Source organism: Oncorhynchus masou, chromosome 5 (assembly GCF_036934945.1).
Source record: "Oncorhynchus masou masou isolate Uvic2021 chromosome 5, UVic_Omas_1.1, whole genome shotgun sequence".
Taxonomy (NCBI): domain Eukaryota; kingdom Metazoa; phylum Chordata; class Actinopteri; order Salmoniformes; family Salmonidae; genus Oncorhynchus; species Oncorhynchus masou.
The window spans coordinates 90719098-90746532 of NC_088216.1; the positions used below are offsets into that span (position 1 = coordinate 90719098).

General features: G+C 43.9%; 1 pseudogene; it reads right to left on the reverse strand.

The window, feature by feature from the left end:
- Window positions 1-27435, reverse strand: part of LOC135540434 (plasma membrane calcium-transporting ATPase 2-like) — a 239611-nt pseudogene that overhangs the window by 176543 nt on the left and 35633 nt on the right.

The following is a 27435-nucleotide window of genomic DNA, read 5'->3' on the forward strand; positions in this document are numbered from 1 at the left end:
CATGGTAGGTAAAACACCAGGTTAAGTCCTTAGTTGAAATTCACCAAATATGACCTTTAGATTTAACACAATAGGAGTGTATGCATGCCTGCGTGCGTACGTATGTCTCCACGTATGTACGCGTCTCAGTACTCACACTCTCCGCTGTCCCCTCCCGGAGGCTGATAGAAGGACAGTCCCAGAGAGATCAGGGCAGCCACCTCCAAGATGATCAGAGTCACGTCCTGCAGGGCCTCCCATACTAACTGGAGGAAGGTCTTTGGCTTCTTCGGAGGTATAAGGTTTTCCCCATACACTTCTTTCCTCTTATCTAGGTCATCTCCTGTTAAGCCTGTTGGGAGAAAGAAAAGGCAGTGAGAAAGAATCTTGATTGGTTGTTTAGTTTGGTGTTTTAATAGAGGAAATTAGGGAAAGACCACCTGATCAAACCTGTTCTGTTTTCAAACATCAAACATCCTACTTTAGGTCCCTCCTTCCTCCCTTACACTCTCTCTCTCGCGCTGAATGGTGCTGCAATGGATAGCTGACCTTTTACTCTCCTGACCAATCCTGATGGTTTCTGTGATTATTTGCGCTGATCTGAACTTTTTTTTGCACATAATGTTTCCGGCATTGTTTCCTATGACCGCAAACAACTTCTGGACATTAGAACAGGGATCACTAACCTTGATTGGATTAAGATTTCTACTTCAAGGAGGCGGGGGCGCAGGACAGTGGTATACTATATAGACATACTACTAGTGGTGGTAGAGATATTAGAGGTATAAATACTACTAGTGGTAATGGTGGTAGAGATATTAGAGGTAGTAATACTACTAGTGGTAATGGTAGGGTGAGGCAGGTTACCGGAAGGTATAATCAAATTAAAAATTGGAAAGAGATTGAAAATAAGTTGAAATATATATACAAAAAATACAAAGGTTCACGAGACACGAACAAAAGACGTCTTCACTGCAACGCCATCTTGGAATAATATACGACATGCAAGTCACATCCCTGTTCTGGGGCTTTATAAGGGTTATAACAGTAGTGTAGCTAAGACCAGAAGCATGAAGACAGACTTAAAAAAACACTAGTAGTATTACTACCTCTAATATCTCTACCATTACCACTAGTAGTATTTATACCTCTAATATCTCTACTACCATTACCACTAGTAGTATTACTACCTCTAATATCTCTACCACCATTACCACTAGTAGTATTTATACCTCTAATATCTCTACTACCATTACCACTAGTAGTATTTATACCTCTAATATCTCTACTACCATTATCACTAGTAGTATTTATACCTCTAATATCTCTACCACCATTACCACTAGTAGTAATACTACCTCTAATATCTCTACCATTACCACTAGTAGTATTAATACCTCTAATATCTCTACCACCATTACCACTAGTAGTATTTATACCTCTAATATCTCTACTACCATTACCACTAGTAGTATTTATACCTCTAATATCTCTACCACCATTACCACTAGTAGTATTTATACCTCTATTATCTATACTACCATTACCACTAGTAGTATTTATACCTCTAATATCTCTACTACCATTACCACTAGTAGTATTTATACCTCTAATATCTCTACTACCATTACCACTAGTAGTATTTATACCTCTAAAATCTCTACCACCATTACCACTAGTAGTATTTATACCTCTAATATCTATATCTCTCCTACCATTACCACTAGTAGTATTTATACCTCTAATATCTCTACTATGATTACCACTAGTAGTATTTATACCTCTAATATCTCTACCATTACCACTAGTAGTATTTATACCACTAATATCTCTACCACCATTACCACTAGTAGTATTTATACCTCTAATATCTCTACCACCATTACCACTAGTAGTATTTATACCTCTAATATCTCTACTACCATTACCACTAGTAGTATTTATACCTCTAATATCTCTAACATTACCACTAGTAGTATTAATTCCTCTAATATCTCTACCACCATTACCACTAGTATCAATTATACCTGTAATATCTCTACCTACTATAACTATAACTAACTGTCAACTTCACACCTACATCAGTACTACAACCACCATCAACATTACTACTACTCAAATCAAATCAAATCAAATTTATTTGTCACATACACATGGTTAGCAGATGTTAATGCGACTGTAGCGAAATGCTTGTGCTTCTAGTTCCGACAATGCAGTAATAACCAACAAGTAATCTAACTAACAATTCCTAAACTACTGTCTTATACACAGTGTAAGGGGATAAAGAATATGTACATAAGGATATATGAATGAGTGATGGTACAGAGCAGTATAGGCAAGATACAGTAGATGGTATCGAGTACAGTATATACATATGAGATGAGTATGTAAACAAAGTGGCATAGTTAAAGTGGCTAGTGATACATGTATTACATAAGGATGCAGTCGATGATATAGAGTACAGTATATACGTATCCATATGAGATGAATAATGTAGGGTAAGTAACATTATATAAGGTAGCATTGTTTAAAGTGGGTAGTGATATATTTACATCATTTCCCATCAATTCCCATTATTAAAGTGGCTGGAGTTGAGTCAGTGTCAGTGTGTTGGCAGCAGCCACTCAATGTTAGTGGTGGCTGTTTAACAGTCTGATGGCCTTGAGATAGAAGCTGTTTTTCAGTCTCTCGGTCCCAGCTTTGATGCACCTGTACTGACCTCGCCTTCTGGACGATAGCGGGGTGAACAGGCAGTGGCTCGGTGGTTGATGTCCTTGATGATCTTTATGGCCTTCCTGTAACATCGGGTGGTGTAGGTGTCCTGGAGGGCAGGTAGTTTGCCCCGGTGATGCGTTGTGCAGACCTCACTACCCTCTGAGAGCCTTACGGTTGAGGGTGGAGCAGTTGCCGTACCAGGCGGTGATACAGCCCGCCAGGATGCTCTCGATTGTGCATCTGTAGAAGTTTGTGAGTGCTTTTGGTGACAAGCCGAATTTCTTCAGCCTACTGAGGTTGAAGAGGCGCTGATGCTCCATCTTCACGATGCTGTCTGTGTGAGTGGACCAATTCAGTTTGTCTGTGATGTGTATGCCGAGGAACTTAAAACTTGCTACTCTCTCCGCTACTGTTCCATCGATGTGGATAGGGGGTGTTCCCTCTGCTGTTTCCTGAAGTCCACAATCATCTCCTTAGTTTTGTTGACGTTGAGTGTGAGCCCTCACCTCCTCCCTGTAGGCCGTCTCGTCGTTGTTGGTAATCAAGCCTACCACTGTTGTGTCGTCCGCAAACTTGATGATTGGGTTGGAGGCGTGCGTGGCCACGCAGTCGTGGGTGAACAGGGAGTACAGGAGAGGGCTCAGAACGCACCCATGTGGGGCCCCAGTGTTGAGGATCAGCGGGGAGGAGATGTTGTTACCTACCCTCACCACCTGGGGGCGGCCCGTCAGGAAGTCCAGTACCCAGTTGCACAGGGTGGGGTCGAGACCCAGGGTCTCGAGCTTGATGACGAGCTTGGAGGGTACTATGGTGTTGAATGCCGAGCTGTAGTCGATGAACAGCATTCTCACATAGGTATTCCTCTTGTCCAGATGGGTTAGGGCAGTGTGCAGTGTGGTTGAGATTGCATCGTCTGTGGACCTATTTGAGCGGTAAGCAAATTGGAGTGGGTCTAGGGTGTCAGGTAGGGTGGAGGTGATATGGTCCTTGACTAGTCTCTCAAAGCACTTCATGATGACAGAAGTGAGTGCTACGGGCGGTAGTCGTTTAGCTCAGTTACCTTAGCTTTCTTGGGAACAGGAACGATGGTGGCCCTCTTGAAGCATGTGGGAACAGCAGACTGGTATAGGGATTGATTGAATATGTCCGTAAACACACCAGCCAGCTGGTCTGCGCATGCTCTGAGGGCGCGGCTGGGGATGCCGTCTGGGCCTGCAGCCTTGCGAGGGTTAACACGTTTAAATGTTTTACTCACCTCGGCTGCAGTGAAGGAGAGACCGCATTTTCCGTTGCAGGCAGTGTCAGTGGCACTGTATTTTCCTCAAAGCGGGCAAAAAAGTTATTTAGTCTACCTGGGAGCAAGACATCCTGGTCCGTGACTGGGCTGGATTTCTTCCTGTAGTCCGTGATTGACTGTAGACCCTGCCACATGCCTCTTGTGTCTGAGCCGTTGAATTGGGATTCTACTTTGTCTCTGTACTGACGCTTAGCTTGTTTGATAGCCTTACGGAGGGAATAGCTGCATTATTTGTATTCAGTCATGTTACCAGACACCTTGCCCTGATTGAAAGCAGTGGTTCGCGCTTTCAGTTTCACGCGAATGCTGCCATCAATCCAAGGTTTCTGGTTAGGAATGTTTTAATCGTTGCTATGGGAACGACATCTTCAACGCATGTTCTAATGAACTTGCACACCGAATCAGCGTATTCGTCAATGTTGTTATTTGACGCAATACGAAACATGTCCCAGTCCACGTGGTGGAAGCAGTCTTGGAGTGTGGAGTCAGCTTGGTCGGACCAGCGTTGGACAGACCTCAGCGTGGGAGCTTCTTTTTTTAACTTTTGTCTGTAGGCAGGTATCAGCAAAATGGAGTCGTGGTTAGCTTTTCCGAAAGGGGGGCGGGGCAGGGCCTTATATGCGTCGCGGAAGTTAGAGTAACAGTGATCCAAGGTTTTTCGCCCCTGGTTGCGCACTCGATATGCTGATAAAATTTAGGGAGTCTTGTTTTCAGATTAGCCTTGTTAAAATCCCCAACAACAATGAGTGCAGCCTCCGGATAAATGGTTTCCAGTTTGCAAAGAGTTAAATAAAGTTCGTTCAGAGCCATCGATGTGTCTGCTTGGGGGGATATATACGGCTGTGATTATAATCGAAGAGAATTCTCTTGGTAGATAATGCGGTCTATATTTGATTGTGAGGAATTCTAAATCAGGTGAACAGAAGGATTTGAGTTCCTGTATGTTTCTTTCATCGCACCATGCCTCGTTAGCCATAAGGCATACACCCCCACTCCTTTTCTTACCAGAAAGGTGTTTGTTTCTGTCGGCGCGATGCGTGGAGAAACCCGTTGGCTGCACCGCTTCGGATAGCGTCTCTCCAGTGAGCCATGTTTCCGTGAAGCACAGAACGTTACAGTCTCTGATGTCCCTCTGGAATGCTACCCTTGCTCGGATTTCATCAACCTTGTTGTCAAGAGACTGGACATTGGCAAGAAGAATGCTAGGAAGTGGTGCACGATGTGCCCGTCTCCGTAGTCTGACCAGAATACCGCCTAGTTTCCCTCTTTTTCGGAGTCGTTTTTTGGGTCGCTGCATGCGATCCATTCCGTTGTCCTGTTTGTAAGGCAGAACACAGGATCCGTGTCGCGAAAAACATATTCTTGGTCATACTGATGGTGAGTTGACGCTGATCTTATATACAGTAGTTCTTCTCGACTGTATGTAATGAAACCTAAGATGACCTGGGGTGCTAATGTAAGAAATAACACGTAAAAAAAACAAAAAACTGCATAGTTTCCTAGGAACGCGAAGCGAGGCGGCCATCTCTGTCGGCGCCGGAAGTAGTACTACTACTACTGCTACCACCACCATCACCCCATCATTAAACTACTACTGTTACCATCACACCAACTAACATACCACTACTATTTGGAGTACCAATAACATAATAAGAAGTATTATTATTATAATAGTAATAATAATGGTAATAATATAGTAGTTTTATTAATAATGTGTTACTGCTTAATGACAACAATTTAATTGGTAATGAGTTGTGCTTGTTTTCCTCTGGGTTTAATAATTAAACGTTTGTATTAAATTCATTGAATAATTAACTTCCTGGTCTGCCTCTATCTCCATATTTTCCTCTCTCCGTCTTCGTCTCCCTTTCCTTCTCTGTCTATTTGGCAGTGTTATTATGGGAACCATCAGACTGTAGTGATTAACTAACAGTGTTATTATGAGAGACATCAGACTGTAATAATTAACTAACAGTGGCATTATGAGAGACATCAGATTGCAGTGGCAATACTGCCCAGCGGGCCATAGAATAGAATGACTACATGAGCATGAACAGATTATGCTATCATAACTGCCACTAGAACAAACCACTAGGACAAACCACTAGGACAAACCACTAGGACAAACCACTCGGACAAACCACTGGGACAAACCACTAGGACAAACCACTGGGACAAACCACTGGGACAAACCACTGGGACAAACCACTGGGACAAACCACTGGGACAAACCACTGGGACAAACCACTGGAACAAACCACTGGGACAAACCATAAGGACAAACCACTGGGACAAACCACTGGGACAAACCACTGGGACAAACCACTGGGACAAACCACTGGGACAAACCACTGGGACAAATCATAAGGACAAACCACTGGAACAAACCACTGGGACAAACCACTGGAACAAACCACTGGGACAAACCATAAGGACAAACCACTGGGACAAACCACTGGGACAAACCACTGGGACAAACCATAAGGACAAACCACTGGAACAAACCACTGGGACAAACCACTGGAACAAACCACTGGGACAAACCATAAGGACAAACCATAGGGACAAACCACTAGGACAAACCACTGGGACAAACCACTGGGACAAACCACTGGGACAAACCATAAGGACAAACCACTGGGACAAACCACTGGAACAAACCACTGGGACAAACCATAAGGACAAACCACTGGAACAAACCACTGGGACAAACCACTGGAACAAACCACTGGGACAAACCACTGGGACAAACCATAGGGACAAACCACTAGGACAAACCACTGGGACAAACCACTGGGACAAACCACTGGGACAAACCACTGGGACAAACCATAAGGACAAACCACTGGAACAAACCACTGGGACAAACCACTGGAACAAACCACTGGGACAAACCACTGGGACAAACCACTGGGACAAACCACTGGGACAAACCACTGGGACAAACCACTGGAACAAACCACTGGAACAAACCACTAGGACAAACCACTAGGACAAACCACTGGGACAAACCACTGGAACAAACCACTAGGACAAACCACTGGGACAAACCACTAGGACAAACCACTGGGACAAACCACTGGGACAAACCACTAGGACAAACCACTGGGACAAACCATAAGGACAAACCACTGGAACAAACCACTGGGACAAACCACTGGGACAAACCACTGGGACAAACCACTGGGACAAACCACTGGGACAAACCACTAGGACAAACCACTGGGACAAACCACTGGGACAAACACTGGGACAAACCACTGGGACAAACCACTGGGACAAACCACTGGGACAAACCACTGGGACAAACCACTGGGACAAACCACTGGAACAAACCACTGGGACAAACCACTGGAACAAACCACTGGGACAAACCACTGGGACAAACCACTGGGACAAACCACTGGGACAAACCACTGGGACAAACCACTAGGACAAACCACTGGAACAAACCACTGGGACAAACCATAAGGACAAACCACTGGGACAAACCACTGGGACAAACCACTGGGACAAACCATAAGGACAAACCACTGGAACAAACCACTGGGACAAACCACTGGAACAAACCACTGGGACAAACCATAAGGACAAACCACTGGAACAAACCACTGGGACAAACCACTGGGACAAACCACTGGGACAAACCACTGGGACAAACCATAAGGACAAACCACTGGGACAAACCACTGGAACAAACCACTGGGACAAACCATAAGGACAAACCACTGGAACAAACCACTGGGACAAACCACTGGAACAAACCACTGGGACAAACCACTGGGACAAACCACTGGGACAAACCACTGGGACAAACCACTGGGACAAATCATAAGGACAAACCACTGGAACAAACCACTGGGACAAACCACTGGAACAAACCACTGGGACAAACCATAAGGACAAACCACTGGGACAAACCACTGGGACAAACCACTGGGACAAACCATAAGGACAAACCACTGGAACAAACCACTGGGACAAACCACTGGAACAAACCACTGGGACAAACCATAAGGACAAACCATAGGGACAAACCACTAGGACAAACCACTGGGACAAACCACTGGGACAAACCACTGGGACAAACCATAAGGACAAACCACTGGGACAAACCACTGGAACAAACCACTGGGACAAACCATAAGGACAAACCACTGGAACAAACCACTGGGACAAACCACTGGAACAAACCACTGGGACAAACCACTGGGACAAACCATAGGGACAAACCACTAGGACAAACCACTGGGACAAACCACTGGGACAAACCACTGGGACAAACCACTGGGACAAACCATAAGGACAAACCACTGGAACAAACCACTGGGACAAACCACTGGAACAAACCACTGGGACAAACCACTGGGACAAACCACTGGGACAAACCACTGGGACAAACCACTGGGACAAACCACTGGAACAAACCACTGGAACAAACCACTAGGACAAACCACTAGGACAAACCACTGGGACAAACCACTGGAACAAACCACTAGGACAAACCACTGGGACAAACCACTAGGACAAACCACTGGGACAAACCACTGGGACAAACCACTAGGACAAACCACTGGGACAAACCATAAGGACAAACCACTGGAACAAACCACTGGGACAAACCACTGGGACAAACCACTGGGACAAACCACTGGGACAAACCACTAGGACAAACCACTGGGACAAACCACTGGGACAAACACTGGGACAAACCACTGGGACAAACCACTGGGACAAACCACTGGGACAAACCACTGGGACAAACCACTGGGACAAACCACTGGGACAAACCACTGGAACAAACCACTGGGACAAACCACTGGAACAAACCACTGGGACAAACCACTGGGACAAACCACTGGGACAAACCACTGGGACAAACCACTGGGACAAACCACTAGGACAAACCACTGGAACAAACCACTGGGACAAACCACTGGGACAAACCATAAGGACAGACCACTGGAACAAACCACTGGGACAAACCACTGGGACAAACCACTAGGACAAACCACTGGGACAAACCATAAGGACAAACCACTGGAACAAACCACTGGGACAAACCACTAGGACAAACCACTGGGACAAACCACTGGGACAAACCACTGGGACAAACCACTGGGACAAACCACTGGGACAAACCACTGGAACAAACCACTGGGACAAACCACTGGGACAAACCACTGGAACAAACCACTGGGACAAACCATAAGGACAAACCACTAGGACAAACCACTGGGACAAACCACTGGGACAAACCACTGGGACAAACCACTGGAACAAACCACTGGGACAAACCACTGGGACAAACCACTGGGACAAACCACTGGGACAAACCACTGGAACAAACCACTGGGACAAACCACTGGGACAAACCACTGGAACAAACCACTGGGAGAAACCATAAGGACAAACCACTAGGACAAACCACTGGGACAAACCACTGGGACAAACCACTGGGACAAACCACTGGGACAAACCACTGGGACAAACCACTGGAACAAACCACTGGAACAAACCACTGGGACAAACCATAAGGACAAACCACTAGGACAAACCACTGGGACAAACCACTGGGACAAACCACTGGGACAAACCACTGGAACAAACCACTGGGACAAACCACTGGGACAAACCACTAGGACAAACCACTGGGACAAACCACTGGGACAAACCACTGGGACAAACCACTGGAACAAACCACTGGGACAAACCACTGGGACAAACCACTGGGACAAACCACTGGGACAAACCACTGGAACAAACCACTGGGACAAACCACTGGGACAAACCACTGGAACAAACCACTGGGAGAAACCATAAGGACAAACCACTAGGACAAACCACTGGGACAAACCACTGGGACAAACCACTGGGACAAACCACTGGGACAAACCACTGGGACAAACCACTGGAACAAACCACTGGAACAAACCACTGGGACAAACCATAAGGACAAACCACTAGGACAAACCACTGGGACAAACCACTGGGACAAACCACTGGGACAAACCACTGGAACAAACCACTGGGACAAACCACTGGGACAAACCACTGGGACAAACCACTGGGACAAACCACTGGGACAAACCACTGGGACAAACCACTAGGACAAACCACTGGGACAAACCACTGGGACAAACCACTGGGACAAACCACTGGGACAAACCACTGGGACAAACCACTAGGACAAACCACTGGGACAAACCACTGGGACAAACCACTGGGACAAACCACTGGGACAAACCACTAGGACAAACCACTGGGACAAACCACTGGGACAAACCACTGGGACAAACCACTGGGACAAACCACTAGGACAAACCACTGGGACAAACCACTGGGACAAACCACTGGGACAAACCACTGGGACAAACCACTGGGACAAACCACTGGGACAAACCACTGGGACAAACCACTGGAACAAACCACAGCTAGCTAGGTGTCAACACAGGAATATGGTGGTTATGACTGAGCTAGTGGTCCAATCATCAGTTATGAATCACATAACCTAAGAAGATTGTATCCAGTGAAAACAAACAGATATTTCCATCTCAGGGTTTCAACACCAGCGGTGTGTTTGCGGGGCGGCAGGGTAGCATAGTGGTTAGAGTGTAGAGGCGGTAGGGTAGCCTAGTGGTTAGAGTGTAGAGGTGGTAGGTAGTCTAGTGGTTAGAGTGTAGAGGTGGAAGGTAGCCTAGTGGTTAGAGTGTAGAGGCAGGTAGCCTAGTGGTTAGAGTGTAGAGGAGGCAGGTAGCCTAGTGGTTAGAGTGTAGAGGAGGCAGGTAGCCTAGTGGTTAGAGTGTAGAAGAGGCAGGTAGTCTAGTGGTTAGAGTGTAGAGGAGGCAGGTAGCCTAGTGGCTAGAGTGTAGAGGCGGTAGGGTAGCCTAGTGGATAGAGTGTAGAGGTGGTAGGTAGCCTAGTGGTTAGAGTGTAGAGGAGGCAGGTAGCCTAGTGGTTAGAGTGTAGAGGAGGCAGGTAGCCTAGTGGTTAGAGTGTAGAGGAGGCAGGTAGCCTAGTGGTTAGAGTGTAGGGGCGGCAGGTAGCCTAGTGGTTAGAGTGTAGAGGAGGCAGGTAGCCTAGTGGTTAGAGTGTAGAGGAGGCAGGTAGCCTAGTGGTTAGAGTGTAGAGGAGGCAGGTAGTCTAGTGTTTAGAGTGTAGAGGAGGCAGGTAGCCTAGTGGCTAGAGTGTAGAGGCGGTAGGGTAGACTAGTGGATAGAGTGTAGAGGTGGTAGGTAGCCTAGTGGTTCGAGGGTAGAGGAGGCAGGTAGCCTAGTGTTTAGAGTGTAGAGGAGGCAGGTAGCCTAGTGGCTAGAGTGTAGAGGCGGTAGGGTAGCCTAGTGGATAGAGTGTAGAGGAGGCAGGTAGCCTAGTGGTTAGAGTGTAGAGGCGGCAGGGTAGCCTAGTGGTTAGAGTGTAGAGGCAGGTAGCCGAGTGGTTAGAGTGTAGAGGAGGCAGGTAGCCTAGTTCATAGAGTGTAGAGGCGGCAGGGTAGCCTAGTGGTTAGAGTGTAGAGGCAGGTAGCCTAGTGGTTAGAGTGTAGAGGCAGGTAGAGCCTTCCACCACTGTTAAATTATTGAGATAAGCTGAGAGCTGTGGTTTTGATACAAATGGTCAATGACACTCCTAGATCATCAAATAAGTTGGGTCACCATTCAGACACCATTGGGTCACCATTCAGACACCATTGGGTCACCATTCAGACACCATTGGGTCACCATTCAGACACCATTGGGTCACCATTCAGACACCATTGGGTCACCATTCAGACACCATTGGGTCACCATTCAGACACCATTGGGTCACCATTCAGACACCATTGGGTCACCATTCAGACACCATTGGGTCACCATTCAGACACCATTGGGTCACCATTCAGACACCATTGGGTCACCATTCAGACACCATTGGGTCACCATTCAGACACCATTGGGTCACCATTCAGACACCATTGGGTCACCATTCAGACACCATTGGGTCACCATTCAGACACCATTGGGTCACCATTCAGACACCATTGGGTCACCATTCAGACACCATTGGGTCACCATTCAGACACCATTGGGTCACCATTCAGACACCATTGGGTCACCATTCAGACACCATTGGGTCACCATTCAGACACCATTGGGTCACCATTCAGACACCATTGGGTCACCATTCAGACACCATTGGGTCACCATTCAGACACCATTGGGTCACCATTCAGACACCATTGGGTCACCATTCAGACACCATTGGGTCACCATTCAGACACCATTGGGTCACCATTCAGACAAGTGCATCGATCTGATCTTCTGTAATATACCATTTCTCAAAGGCCTGGTCAATGCGAGGGGCTGGACAGACCATAATATTATGACCGTAACCATGAACACCAAGGTTCCAAACAACACACCCCCCCCCCCTCACCCAAGAATTGTGGTGAAGAGAAATGTCTGAATGATTTGGCTGATATTGGGATTTATCTAAAGGATGATTTAAATCAGGTCTTATTGAATTGCTCATTGATTGTAAAGATAAATAAAAATCTGGAATATAGTGAATGGCTAACTTGGCTGATATTTACAATCATATTTTTTTACAAAGCAAAACTCATTTACTGAGAGATAATGCAAACACCCATTATTCCAAACAAGCTTTTGTCCAATGGATTGATGATCATATTATGAGTAAAAACACCTGCTCTTTTAGTCTAGAAATGGATGTCAGAAGAGGAGGTTTGAAACCTATTGAAGGCATTATCCAATGGTAAATCTACAGGTTGTGATCTAATGGAGTAAGACAAGACTCCCCAGATTAAAGCTCCACTGAACTACATATCTAATTGGTCACTGGAACAGGGGCACACATGTTAAACTGTGTCCAATCCCGAAAGACAGCAAAGAACCCATTACTCTTGCCAATAGTTGACCAATCATGTGTCTGCTATTTAAACTCTGTGAAGCGTTTATTTGGGCTGCAGTTTCTGAGGCTGGTAACTCTAATGAACTTATCCTCTGCAGCAGAGGTAACTCTCGTCTTCCTTTCTTGTGGCGTTTCTCATGAGAGACAGTTTCATCATAGCGTTTGATGGTTTTTGCGACTGCACTTGAAGAAACTTTCAAAGTTCTTGACATTTTCCAAGTTGACTGACCTTCATGTCTTAAAGTAATGATGGACTGTAGATTCTCTTTGCTTATTTGAGCTGTTCTTGCCATAATATGGACTTGGTCTTTTACCAAATAGAGCTATCATAAGTCACTTCTGTTCATTTAAATGCATTCCAGGTGACTACCTCATGAAGCTGGTTGAGAGAATGCCAAGAGTGTGCAAAGCTGTTATCAAGGCTTTGAAGTAGGCACCCTTTTTTTGGTTACGACATGATTCCATATGAACAAAGCAGTTTTGAACGCTAAGAAAACCAAGGTTATGTTGGTCTGTTCCTCAAGAAAAAGGCCAACACAACATGGGATGCAATGGGGGGGGGGGGGGGTAGACATTGAGGAAGTGGCAGAAACCAAACCACTAGGAGTGCAGCTAGACAACTGCTTATCATGGTCGTCTCAAATAACTCATCTATGTAAGAAAATAATCAAAACGGCATGCATGATCAGACGGATAGCTGAATATTTAACGGGAAAGATTCTTAAGCAAATAACACAAGCATTAATTGAGAGTCAGGTGAACTACTGTTCTGTGGTCTGGGGGAAATGCATCCTCTAGTGAAGTTAGGAGGCTGCCGAATGCACAGAACAAAGCAGCAAGGATTGTTTTAAGGTGGAGATATGGTTCTCCTGTTGCAGTCATGGTTGGTCATCAATCGACAAGATAATTGAAAAAAAAAACATGCTTATTTTATTTCATAATATGCATCATATAAAACGGCCAGGTTCTATTCACAACGGTATTGAGTTGGTAAGAGACAAACATTCAGTAAATACTAGGAATAGATTGTCCAGCATCTATGTTATCCAGTACTAGGAATAGATTGTCCAGCATCTATGTTATCCAGTACTAGGAATAGATTGTCCAGCATCTATGTTATCCAGTACTAGGAATAGATTGTCCAGCATCTATGTTATCCAGTACTAGGAATAGATTGTCCAGCATCTATGTTATCCAGTACTAGGAATAGATTGTCCAGCATCTATGTTATCCAGTACTAGGAATAGATTGTCCAGCATCTATGTGTTATCCAGACAGAAAAGAGAAATAGGCTAAAGAACATTTAGATTGAGAGCAATAATTTAATTTCATAATTTATCTTAAGTAAACCAGAAACATTTCAATATATACATTCATACAATACTTTAGAATGATTTAAATATAATACCTTGAAATGTTGTGCAGGACTATGGTAGATGAAGGAACCAATCTATCTGGTCAGACTGTCATAGTATCTATCTGGTCAGACTGTCATAGTATTTATCTGGTCAGACTGTCATAGTATTTAACTGGTCAGACTGTCATAGTATTTATCTGGTCAGACTGTCATAGTATTTATTAGGTCAGACTGTCATAGTATTTATCTGGTCAGACTGTCATAGTATTTATCTGGTCAGACTGTCATAGTATCTATCTGGTCAGACTGTCATAGTATTTATCTGGTCAGACTGTCATAGTATTTATCTGGTCAGACTGTCATAGTATTTATCTGGTCAGACTGTCATAGTATTTATCTGGTCAGACTGTCATAGTATTTATCTGGTCAGACTGTCATAGTATTTATCTGGTCAGACTGTCATAGTATTTATCTGGTCAGACTGTCATAGTATTTATCTGGTCAGACTGTCATAGTATTTATCTGGTCAGACTGTCATAGTATTTATCTGGTGAGACTGTCATAGTATTTATCTGGTCAGACTGTCATAGTATGTATCTGGTCAGACTGTCATAGTATTTATCTGGTCAGACTGTCATAGTATCTATCTGGTCAGACTGTCATAGTATTTAACTGGTCAGACTGTCATAGTATCTATCTGGTCAGACTGTCATAGTATCTATCTGGTCAGACTGTCATAGTATCTATCTGGTCAGACTGTCATAGTATTTAACTGGTCAGATTGTCATAGTATTTATCTGGTCAGACTGTCATAGTATTTATCTGGTCACACTGTCATAGTATTTATCTGGTCAGACTGTCATAGTATCTATCTGGTCAGACTGTCATAGTATTTAACTGGTCAGACTGTCATAGTATCTATCTGGTCAGACTGTCATAGTATTTAACTGGTCAGACTGTCATAGTATTTATCTGGTCAGACTGTCATAGTATTTATCTGGTCAGACTGTCATAGTATCTATCTGGTCAGACTGTCATAGTATTTATTAGGTCAGACTGTCATAGTATTTATCTGGTCAGACTGTCATAGTATTTATCTGGTCAGACTGTCATAGTATTTATCTGGTCAGACTGTCATAGTATTTATTAGGTCAGACTGTCATAGTATTTATCTGGTCAGACTGTCATAGTATTTATCTGGTCAGACTGTCATAGTATTTATCTGGTCAGACTGTCATAGTATCTATCTGGTCAGACTGTCATAGTATCTATCTGGTCAGACTGTCATAGTATCTATCTGGTCAGACTGTCATAGTATCTATATGGTCAGACTGTCATAGTATTTAACTGGTCAGACTGTCATAGTATCTATCTGGTCAGACTGTCATAGTATCTATCTGGTCAGACTGTCATAGTATTTATCTGGTCAGACTGTCATAGTATCTATCTGGTCAGACTGTCATAGTATCTATCTGGTCAGACTGTCATAGTATTTAACTGGTCAGACTGTCATAGTATCTATCTGGTCAGACTGTCATAGTATCTATCTGGTCAGACTGTCATAGTATTTAACTGGTCAGACTGTCATAGTATTTAACTGGTCAGACTGTCATAGTATTTATCAGGTCAGACTGTCATAGTATTTATCTGGTCAGACTGTCATAGTATTTATCTGGTCAGACTGTCATAGTATTTATCTGGTCAGACTGTCATAGTATCTATCTGGTCAGACTGTCATATTTAGTATCTATCTGGTCAGACTGTCATAGTATCTATCTGGTCAGACTGTCATAGTATTTAACTGGTCAGACTGTCATAGTATCTATCTGGTCAGACTGTCATAGTATCTATCTGGTCAGACTGTCATAGTATTTATCTGGTCAGACTGTCATAGTATCTATCTGGTCAGACTGTCATAGTATCTATCTGGTCAGACTGTCATAGTATTTAAATGGTCAGACTGTCATAGTATCTATCTGGTCAGACTGTCATAGTATCTATCTGGTCAGACTGTCATAGTATTTAACTGGTCAGACTGTCATAGTATTTAACTGGTCAGACTGTCATAGTATTTATCAGGTCAGACTGTCATAGTATTTATCTGGTCAGACTGTCATAGTATTTATCTGGTCAGACTGTCATAGTATTTAACTGGTCAGACTGTCATAGTATCTATCTGGTCAGACTGTCATAGTATTTAACTGGTCAGACTGTCATAGTATCTATCTGGTCAGACTGTCATAGTATTTAACTGGTCAGACTGTCATAGTATCTATCTGGTCAGACTGTCATAGTATTTATTAGGTCAGACTGTCATAGTATTTATCTGGTCAGACTGTCATAGTATTTATCTGGTCAGACTGTCATAGTATTTATCAGGTCAGACTGTCATAGTATTTATTAGGTCAGACTGTCATAGTATTTATCTGGTCAGACTGTCATAGTATGTATCTGGTCAGACTGTCATAGTATTTATCTGGCCAGACTGTCATAGGATTTATCTGGTCAGACTGTCATAGTATTTATCTGGTCAGACTGTCATGGTATTTATCTGGTCAGACTGTCATAGTATTTATCTGGTCAGACTGTCATAGTATTTATCTGGTCAGACTGTCATAGTATTTAACTGGTCAGACTGTCATAGTATTTAACTGGTCAGACTGTCATAGTATTTATCTGGTCAGACTGTCATAGTATTTATCTGGTCAGACTGTCATAGTATTTATCTGGTCAGACTGTCATAGTATCTATCTGGTCAGACTGTCATATTTAACTGGTCAGACTGTCATAGTATTTATCTGGTCAGACTGTCATAGTATTTAACTGGTCAGATTGTCATAGTATTTATCTGGTCAGACTGTCATAGTATTTAACTGGTCAGACTGTCATAGTATCTATCTGGTCAGACTGTCATAGTATCTATCTGGTCAGACTGTCATAGTATTTAACTGGTCAGACTGTCATAGTATTTAACTGGTCAGACTGTCATAGTATTTATCTGGTCAGACTGTCATAGTATTTATCTGGTCACACTGTCATAGTATTTATCTGGTCAGACTGTCATAGTATTTATCTGGTCAGACTGTCATAGGTCATCTATCTGGTCAGACTGTCATAGTATTTAACTGGTCAGACTGTCATAGTATCTATCTGGTCAGACTGTCATAGTATTTATCTGGTCAGACTGTCATAGTATTTATCTGGTCAGACTGTCATAGTATTTATCTGGTCAGACTGTCATAGTATTTATCTGGTCAGACTGTCATAGTATTTATCTGGTCAGACTGTCATAGTATTTATTAGGTCAGACTGTCATAGTATTTATCTGGTCAGACTGTCATAGTATTTATCTGGTCAGACTGTCATAGTATTTATCAGGTCAGACTGTCATAGTATTTATTAGGTCAGACTGTCATAGTATTTATCTGGTCAGACTGTCATAGTATTTATCTGGTCAGACTGTCATAGTATTTATCTGGTCAGACTGTCATAGTATTTATCTGGTCAGACTGTCATAGTATCTATCTGGTCAGACTGTCATAGTATCTATCTGGTCAGACTGTCATAGTATCTATCTGGTCAGACTGTCATAGTATCTATCTGGTCAGACTGTCATAGTATCTATCTGGTCAGACTGTCATAGTATTTAACTGGTCAGACTGTCATAGTATCTATCTGGTCAGACTGTCATAGTATCTATCTGGTCAGACTGTCATAGTATCTATCTGGTCAGACTGTCATAGTATCTATCTGGTCAGACTGTCATAGTATCTATCTGGTCAGACTGTCATAGTATTTAACTGGTCAGACTGTCATAGTATCTATCTGGTCAGACTGTCATAGTATCTATCTGGTCAGACTGTCATAGTATTTAACAGGTCAGACTGTCATAGACTGTCATAGTATTTAACTCTGGTCAGACTGTCATAGTATTTATCAGGTCAGACTGTCATAGTATTTATCTGGTCAGACTGTCATAGTATTTATCTGGTCAGACTGTCATAGTATTTATCTGGTCAGACTGTCATAGTATTTATCTGGTCAGACTGTCATAGTATTTAACTGGTCAGACTGTCATAGTATCTATCTGGTCAGACTGTCATAGTATTTATCTGGTCAGACTGTCATAGTATTTATCTGGTCAGACTGTCATAGTATTTATCTGGTCACACTGTCATAGTATTTATCTGGTCAGACTGTCATAGTATTTATCTGGTCAGACTGTCATAGTATCTATCTGGTCAGACTGTCATAGTATTTATCTGGTCAGACTGTCATAGTATTTATCTGGTCAGACTGTCATAGTATTTATCTGGTCAGACTGTCATAGTATTTATCTGGTCAGACTGTCATAGTATTTATCTGGTCAGACTGTCATAGTATTTATCTGGTCAGACTGTCATAGTATTTATCTGGTCAGACTGTCATAGTATTTATCTGGTCAGACTGTCATAGTATTTATCTGGTCAGACTGTCATAGTATTTAACTGGTCAGACTGTCATAGTATTTATCTGGTCAGACTGTCATAGTATTTATCTGGTCAGACTGTCATAGTATTTATCTGGTCAGACTGTCATAGTATTTATCTGGTCAGACTGTCATAGTATTTATCTGGTCAGACTGTCATAGTATTTATCTGGTCAGTCAGACTGTCATAGTATTTATCTGGTCAGACTGTCATAGTATTTATCTGGTCAGACTGTCATAGTATTTATCTGGTCAGACTGTCATAGTATTTATCTGGTCAGTCAGACTGTCATAGTATTTATCTGGTCAGACTGTCATAGTATTTATCTGGTCAGACTGTCATAGTATTTATCTGGTCAGACTGTCATAGATTTATTTGGTCTGTATTTATCTGGTCAGACTGTCATAGTATTTATCTGGTCAGACTGTCATAGTATTTATCTGGTCAGACTGTCATAGTATTTATCTGGTCAGACTGTCATAGTATTTATCTGGTCAGTCAGACTGTCATAGTATTTATCTGGTCAGACTGTCATAGTATTTATCTGGTCAGACTGTCATAGTATTTATCTGGTCAGACTGTCATAGTATTTATCTGGTCAGACTGTCATAGTATTTATCTGGTCACTACTATATCTGTAACACTCTGTTATATATGAACATGTGATTGTATTCTCAAATGTATTTGAATGTTTAAGGAACTCGTGAGAGAGGGGGAGGAAGACAGAGCGGGGGAGTGGGAGAGAGAGAGAGGGGAGGAAGACAGAGAGGGGGGGTGTGGGGAGAGAGAGAAGGGGAGGAAAGGAGAGAGCGACAGAGAGAGAAAGAGAGGGTGAGGGATAGAGAGAGGGGGAAGGGAGAGATAAGGGGAGGGAAGGATAAAGAGGTAGAAGGAGAGAGGGGGGAAGAAGATAGAGAGAGGGGGAGAGAGAGAGGGAGGGAGTGAGAAGGGGGAGGAAAGGAGAGAGCGAGAGAGAGAGAAAGAGAGGGTGAGGGATGGAGAGAGGAGGGGGAAGGGAGGGAGGGAGAGTTTTAGAACCTTAGAATGTCCGCCCGGGTTCCAAATAGAACAGACTACAGCTATATATACACTTATTAAGCATTCTGTTTTAATTGTCTCCCTCTGTGTGAGAGGAGAGAAGCTCATTGATGTCTCACAGCGTCACCCAAAAACACACACACAGCACCAGAGCATCACACACACACACAGCGCCGCATGCCGAGAGGCTCCTTTGCTCATAGCCGTGGGGAAAATTCCCTGCCAATGATAGGTAGAGCCGAGACATGCCATGCACATACATTTCACCTCTCTCGCTCTCCTCTTTCTGCCTGTCAGTTATAGAGTCAGGACACTCTCTGCCTCTGTCAGTTATAGAGTCAGGACACTCTCTGCCTCTGTCAGTCGTAGAGTCAGGACATAGACCTGGTAGTAGAGTCAGGACATAGACCTGGTAGTAGAGTCAGGATATAGACCTGGTAGTAGAGTCAGGATATAGACCTGGTAGTAGAGTCAGGATATAGACCTGGTAGTAGAGTCAGGATATAGACCTGGTAGTAGAGTCAGGATATAGACCAGGTAGTAGAGTCAGGATATAGACCTGGTAGTAGAGTCAGGACATAGACCTGGCAGTAGAGTCAGGATATAGACCTGGTAGTAGAGTCAGGATATAGACCTGGTAGTAGAGTCAGGATATAGATCTGGTAGTAGAGTCAGGATATAGACCAGGTAGTAGAGTCAGGATATAGACCTGGTAGTAGAGTCAGGATATAGACCTGGTAGTAGAGTCAGGATATAGACCTGGTAGTAGAGTCAGGATATAGACCTGGTAGTAGAGTCAGGATATAGACCTGGTAGTAGAGTCAGGATATAGACCTGGTAGTAGAGTCAGGATATAGACCTGGTAGTAGAGTCAGGATATAGACCTGGTAGTAGAGTCAGGATATAGACCTGGTAGTAGAGTCAGGATATAGACCTGGTAGTAGAGTCAGGATATAGACCTGGTAGTAGAGTCAGGATATAGATCTGGTAGTAGAGTCAGGATATAGATCTGGTAGTAGAGTCAGGATATAGACCTGGTAGTAGAGTCAGGATATAGACCAGGTAGTAGAGTCAGGATATAGACCAGGTAGTAGAGTCAGGATATAGACCTGGTAGTAGAGTCAGGATATAGACCTGGTAGTAGAGTCAGGATATAGACCTGGTAGTAGAGTCAGGATATAGACCAGGTAGTAGAGTCAGGATATAGACCAGGTAGTAGAGTCAGGATATAGACCTGGTAGTAGAGTCAGGATATAGACCTGGTAGTAGAGTCAGGATATAGACCTGGTAGTAGAGTCAGGATATAGACCAGGTAGTAGAGTCAGGATATAGACCTGGTAGTAGAGTCAGGATATAGATCTGGTAGTAGAGTCAGGATATAGACCTGGTAGTAGAGTCAGGATATAGACCAGGTAGTAGAGTCAGGATATAGACCTGGTAGTACGGTACCTAGTATTTAACTAGGCAAGTCAGTTAAGAACAAATTCTTATTTTCAATGACGGCTAGGAACAGTGGGTTAACTGGTCTAGGAACAGTGGGTTAACTGGCCTAGGAACAGTGGGTTAACTGGTCTAGGAACAGTGGGTTAACTGGTCTAGGAACAGTGGGTTAACTGGTCTAGGAACAGTGGGTTAACTGGTCTAGGAACAGTGTGTTAACTGGTCTAGGAACAGTGGGTTAACTGGTCTAGGAACAGTGGGTTAACTGGTCTAGGAACAGTGGGTTAACTGGTCTAGGAACAGTGGGTTAACTGGCCTAGGAACAGTGGGTTAACTGGTCTAGGAACAGTGGGTTAACTGGTCTAGGAACAGTGGGTTAACTGGTCTAGGAACAGTGGGTTAACTGGTCTAGGAACAGTGGGTTAACTGACCTAGGAACAGTGGGTTAACTGCCTGTTCAGGGGCAGAACGACAGATTTGTACCTTGTCAGCTCAGGCGATTCGATCTTGCAACCTTTTGGTTACAAGTCTGACGCTCCAACCACTAGGCTACCTGCCTCCTCTGCGCTCCAACCACTAGGCTACCTACCGCCTCTACGCTCTAACCACTAGGCTACCTACCGCCTCTACACTCTAACCACTAGGCTACCTACCGCCTCTACGCTCCAACCACTAGGCTACCTACCGCCTCTACGCTCTAACCACTAGGCTACCTACCGCCTCTACGCTCCAACCACTAGGCTACCTACCGCCTCTACGCTCTAACCACTAGGCTACCTACCGCCTCTACGCTCTTACCACTAGGCTACCTACCGCCTCTACGCTCTAACCACTAGGCTACCTACCTCCTCTACGCTCTAACCACTAGGCTACCTACCGCCTCTACGCTCTAACCACTAGGCTACATACCGCCTCTACACTCTAACCACTAGGCTACCTACAGCCTCTACACTCTAACCACTAGGCTACCTACCGCCTCTACGCTCTAACCAATAGACTACCTACCGCCTCTACACTCTAACCACTAGGCTACCTACAACCTCTACACTCTAACCACTAGGCTACCTACCGCCTCTACGCTCTAACCTATAGACTACCTACCACCTCTACACTCTAACCACTAGGCTACCCTGCCGCCTCTACACTCTAACCACTAGGCTACCTACCGCCTCTACACTCTAACCACTAGGCTACCTACCGCCTCTACGCTCTAACCACTAGGCTACCTACCGCATCTACACTCTAACCACTAGGCTACCTACCGCCTCTACGCTCTAACCACTAGGCTACCTACCGCCTCTACGCTCTCACCACTAGGCTACCTACCGCCTCTACACTCTAACCACTAGGCCACCTACCGCCTCTACGCTCTAACCACTAGGCTACCTACCGCCTCTACGCTCTAACCACTAGGCTACCTACCGCCTCTACACTCTAACCACTAGGCTACCTACAGCCTCTACACTCTAACCACTAGGCTACCTACCGCCTCTACGCTCTAACCAATAGACTACCTACCGCCTCTACACTCTAACCACTAGGCTACCTACAACCTCTACACTCTAACCACTAGGCTACCTACCGCCTCTACGCTCTAACCAATAGACTACCTACCACCTCTACACTCTAACCACTAGGCTACCCTGCCGCCTCTACACTCTAACCACTAGGCTACCTGCCTCTACACTCTAACCACTAGGCTACCCTGCCGCCTCCACACTCTAACCACTAGGCTACCTACCGCCTCTACACTCTAACCACTAGGCTACCTGCCTCTACACTCTAACCACTAGGCTACCTGCCTCCTCTACACTCTAACCACTAGGCCACCTGCCTCCTCCACACTCTAACCACTAGGCTACCTGCCTCCTCTACACTCTAACCACTAGGCTACCTGCCTCTACACTCTAACCACTAGGCTACCCTGCCGCCTCCACACTCTAACCACTAGGCTACCTACCGCCTCTACACTCTAACCACTAGGTTACCTGCCTCTACACTCTAACCACTAGGCTACCTGCCTCTACACTCTAACCACTAGGCAACCTACCGCCTCCCTCATCTAACCACTAGGCTACCTATCACCTCTACACTCTAACCACTAGGCTACCTACCTCTACACTCTAACCACTAGGCTACCTGCCTCCTCTACACTCTAACCACTAGGCCACCTGCCTCCTCCACACTCTAACCACTAGGCTACCTGCCTCCTCTACACTCTAACCACTAGGCTACCTGCCTCCTCTACACTCTAACCACTAGGCTACCTGCCTCCTCTACACTCTAACCACTAGGCTACCTGCCTCTACACTCTAACCACTAGGCTACCCTGCCGCCTCCACACTCTAACCACTAGGCTACCTACCGCCTCTACACTCTAACCACTAGGCTACCTGCCTCTACACTCTAACCACTAGGCTACCTACCTCTACACTCTAACCACTAGGCAACCTACCGCCTCCCTCATCTAACCACTAGGCTACCTATCACCTCTACACTCTAACCACTAGGCTACCTACCTCTACACTCTAACCACTAGGCTACCTATCACCTCTACGCTCCAACCACTAGGCTACCTATCACCTCTACACTCTAACCACTAGGCTACCTACCTCTACACTCTGACCACTCGGCTACCTGCCGCCTCTACACTCTAACCACTAGGCTACCTGCCTCCTCTACACTCTAACCACTAGGCTACCTGCCTCCTCTACACTCTAACCACTAGGCTACCTACCGCCTCCCTCATCTAACCACTAGGCTACCTATCACCTCTACACTCTAACCAGAATGCATGGTTAGTTATGTCCGAATCTGTCTGCCTGGATACAACGTCACACTCACTGTTCGAAAACAGGTCTGACAAATCACTCACACCTAACCCGGCTGCTTTTAACACCGTTCTGATCCTAAAAAAAACATGTCAGCTTTCCCTTAAAAATGGAGAATTCAATTTCATGTGAGATTAAACTTGAACAATATTGCATAATTTAGCAGTTTGTCTTGTGCTCTTTCTCAGTGGCTAAAAATAGATCACCATGACAACACTATACAGTAGGTTACATCACAATCACGATGGCTGGATGGAAAAACTATTGGTCTCCCAGGAATATCCAGAACCATGCAGAGACTAGAGAGAACTCTCTAGGTACAGCAGAAGATTAACTCTAGAACACATGCAGAGAGAGAACTCTAGAACCGTACAGAGATAGAACTCTAGAACGACGCAGAGAGATAACTCTAGAACCGTACATAGATAGAACTCTAGAACTACTCAGAGAGAAACTCTAGAACCGTACAGACATAGAACTCTAGAACGACGCAGGGAGATAACTCTAGAACCGTACAGAGATAGAACTCTAGAATGACTCAGAGAGAGAACTTTAGAACCGTACAGAGATAGAACTCTAGAACGACGCAGAGAGAGAGAGAACTCTAGAACCGTACAGAGATATAACTCAAGAACGACGCAGAGAGAGAACATTTTCCAGGTAGCTTTTGCCTTTTGCGTCCGTTTGATATTTTAAGTAAAAATATATTAAATAAATATTGCACAAATGTTGAATTTTAAAAGCCTGTTATATTAAATGAAATGCCATATAAAGCTACAATATGTATTGTTTTAAACAACCTGACCCAATCCACATAAAAATTAGAGATCTGACATTCTTTTTAAAAGCAAGTCTAAGAAGCGGTAGATCTGTTCTATGTGCTCTATTTCTATGCTTCATGTTCTTAAGTTTCATTTTGGTGTCTTTTACTTTTGGTTTTGTACACCAGCTTCAAACAGCTGAAAATAACATATTTTTTGGTTATGGAAAATGTATTTCACAACGGATTAGATGGTGCAATGATTCTCCACACAATGACTGCTTGTTTTGTCACATAAACTGAAATTAGGCGAACTATTAGAATTTTAGCAACCAGGAAATGGTGGAAAAATGTGATATGATGTAATATGGCAAATTCAATAAATCAGTTTTTTTAATATGAATAAAAACATGCTAAAATGACAAAATTCTGCATATCAACATGTCCCTCTAAGCATCCTCTGTGACTTCTATGAAGTTTTAACCCACCTAAAGGACAATTCCACCCCAAAAAACATTATTCCTGTATGTGTTGAACTAGTCCATTGTTGACATAGTCACTAAATGTTTTGCTTGTCAGCAAACAAGTTTCGAACATATGGAAGTTTTAAAATACAGAAATCATTCACCTATGATGCATGTTTCTATATATGATGCAAAATGCATCACACAGGGATGATTTCTGTATTTTGAAAGTTGCAATATCTTGAAAACTTGATTAGTGACAAGCAAAGCATTTTGGAACTATGTCAAAAATGGACTAATTAAACAAATATCAAAAGATCATTTTTGGGTGAACTTGTCCTTTAACCCCAACAACTTTCACCATCATTCTAAAGCCCTAGTTATTATGCTGCTTTGACAAAGTCCTTTCTGAAGATTATGATGTATTTAATGTGATTAGTGACTCATTTAAAGGTCAAAAACCCCTGTCCTTTGTTTGCAAAGTAAAACAAAAAAAAATACTTTACAAAGTTGATAGTAAAGTAAAAATGGAACTAATAAAACTAACTAACTAAACTAAAATTGAATTTGTTTTGACTGATTTTGTTACCTTGTACAATATATTGTTTTTATAGTGATAATATTAAACTGTTCCTCGTTTTAAGGTGAACCCTCTTACGTGAACTGAACTCGTTTTAATATGGTCAAACTTTTCCTTTTTTATTTTTCATTCTAAAGAAACATCTAAAGTCAAATTGTAAAATATACATCAAGTCGCTGAACACTGATCATTGTAACAATGTTTACATACTGTTTAACCCACTTCACTGAACAAAAATACAAACGCAACATGCAACAATCTCTAAAGATTTCATTAGGCCCTAATCTATGGATTTCACATGACTGGGAATACAGATATGCATCGGTTGGTCACAGATACCTTTAAAAAGTAGGGGTGTAGATCAGAAAAACAGTCTGTATCTGGTGTGACCTCATGCTCATTCACAGGTTGATCAGGCTGTTGATCAGGCATTTGATCAGGGCCTGTGGAATGTTGTCCACACCAATGTTGCTGCACCAATGTGTCGGAGGAAACACCATACACCTGGCAACCGAAGTCAGCATGCGCCCGCCCGGCCAGCCAGCCACAAGGAGTCACGAGTCACTAGATTGCAATGGGACAAGGACATCTCTGCCGGCCAAACCCTCCCTAACCCAGACGACGCTGGGCCAATTGTGCGCCGCATCATGGGTCTCCTGGTCACGGCCAGCTGTGACACAGTCTGTGATCGAACCAGGGTCTGTAGTGACGCCTAGAACACTGCAATGCTTAGACTGCTGCTCCACTCAGGACGCCTCCCCTTTTTCTTATTTTCACATTTAAGACGGCCAGCAGGTTAACTGCCTTGTTCAAATTTTCAATGGGGCAGAAACGTCTTGCAGATTTTTACCTTGTCAGCTCAGGGATTCGATCTTGCAAACTTTCGGTTACTAGTCCAACCCTCTAACCACTAAGCTACCTGCCGCCCCGCTCTAGCTGTAATACCAGGGCTCAAATACATTTCCTCTATTCAGTACCGCTCTTCAGCGAGCCCAAAAACCCTAACGGCGCAAAGCCGATATATGTTATACCTCGTATACCAGTAGTTATACTCCACAACTGTACGGTCAGTATAACATGCTATAGGGACATACAATCACGCGCCAAGCCGGCTCAGAGGGTACCAAACTAGGAAACCCACGCCAGCCAATGCACACACAGGTTCCACCGGATCCATAAAGAGGCTACGGAAGCCAACTTTTTCCTTTGTACTTGAACTGTTAGAGCCTTGTGAGGAACCATCACCTACTGATACAACAGAAGTAACGTTGACTCCACTACCTCAGAAACCCTCCAAGGGGTGGATGTATAGCCCATGAAAATATGTATCCTTCAGATCTATGAACTAATCGGACCGACGGGCAAAGTTTAGAACTTTCAAACCTTTTCAAATCTTTAAAAAAAATGTTTTAGCCCCACAAAAATCAGTCAGATTAAACATCATCCACGTCTGCGGTGAAAGGTGACGGTGGTGTTTGTCAGAGCATGATATCCCAAAATCTGTCTTCTCACAAAATCGTCTGTAGCGTCCGTACAGTTTTGCCTATTATGACCCCTCGATGGAAAGATGAGACTCTCACGAACACGATGGTGCTCTC